This window comes from Vitis riparia, chromosome 18 (assembly GCF_004353265.1).
Source record: "Vitis riparia cultivar Riparia Gloire de Montpellier isolate 1030 chromosome 18, EGFV_Vit.rip_1.0, whole genome shotgun sequence".
Taxonomy (NCBI): domain Eukaryota; kingdom Viridiplantae; phylum Streptophyta; class Magnoliopsida; order Vitales; family Vitaceae; genus Vitis; species Vitis riparia.
Window position 1 is genome coordinate 35,692,877 of NC_048448.1, and position 1,440 is coordinate 35,694,316.

Below are 1,440 nucleotides of genomic sequence, written 5' to 3' on the forward strand. Positions count from 1 at the left end.
AAAAGCCTACCACCCAAACCCATTTGAAAAAACTGAAAATTCAATAAGAACATCAAGGGAGGGTAAATGATGATTTAAAAAATTACAATAAATTTTTATATATATTATCCCTAATTTTTATCAGAAGCGATCTCAAGGATAGCTTATATAACCAAATGGGCTATACTTGAAAACTTTAAATATAAAATATATTTTTATCTTTAGGAATAACCTACCGGGGTGTTAGAGGTAACAATGATAATAAATTATTTAATTATATAGCAATGAAATTAACAGATATGCAATAGGTACTAGATTTTATGTAGAAAACCTTCACATTAACTGTAAAAATAAAAAAATATGAGGTTTAAGACCTTCAATCTAAATCCGTTATATGAAATCAAATTATATAGATTTACCTAGTCTTTATCCTAAAGCTCTCTCTAATACCTACAATTTAATTCACATTCACAACACAACAACCCTCGACTGCTCCAGTGGATCATTTCAACTCCTGAAGCAATGAAGGTTTCCAACCTAAAATTCAATATCAAATCCTTGAATGAGAGATCAAGAATGGTGTGACATGACAAACTTTCTCTCAATGAGACCCTTTCTAAAGAATGAAAGTTCTTAATGAACTCAATGCAATCTTCTCACAATTTCTCCAATCTCTTACTATCTCTACCCTTAAGGGTTATAATGAGGTATATACAAGCAACTAAGCAGAAATTTTTTGGTTTTGAAAGACTTCTCAATGAAATTTACTATCCTTTCAAGTCAAACATTTAAATCAAAAATTAAATAATTTACTACAAAAAATATGAAAGAGTAGAAGAATGTGAGGATTATTGATACCTTTATTATTTATTTTTGAAAATACCATCATTAATAACGCAAATAGTATTAATAATTTATTTATTGTAATTTAATTCTAAAATTTGAAGCGTACGAAAAATATGAAGATGATTCAATTACCCAACACATTTGCTTTACATATGATCAAAATATCAAATATTGAGTTTTAATACAAATACTCATTCATATTCAAGTATTATAATGTTCATTTTATGTAGAATTTAAATTTTTATAATTTGTTAAAAATAAAACAATGTAGGAATGACCATGTGATGATTTTTTTTTGTTAAAAAATATGTTTTACAAATTTTATATAAATTTCATTTTTTATTTTATCCAATTCTATTTTTTTATCTCTTATTTATTTTATATAACCCCAAAATTGTTGACGGAAAAGAATTGGCGGAAGAAGTAAAAGGATGAGAGATGAGAGATGAGAGTGGAAGGTGAGAACCGATTCCTCCTTTAACCGGTTAACTTGGTTTTTTTTTTTCGATAGGCAAGATGCAATCTTGGACATCCAATTACTCAAAAAAGTTTCGATATAGGGTGATTCTATGATACCGAAATTTACTTTCTAGTACCCACAATTTTGGACCAATA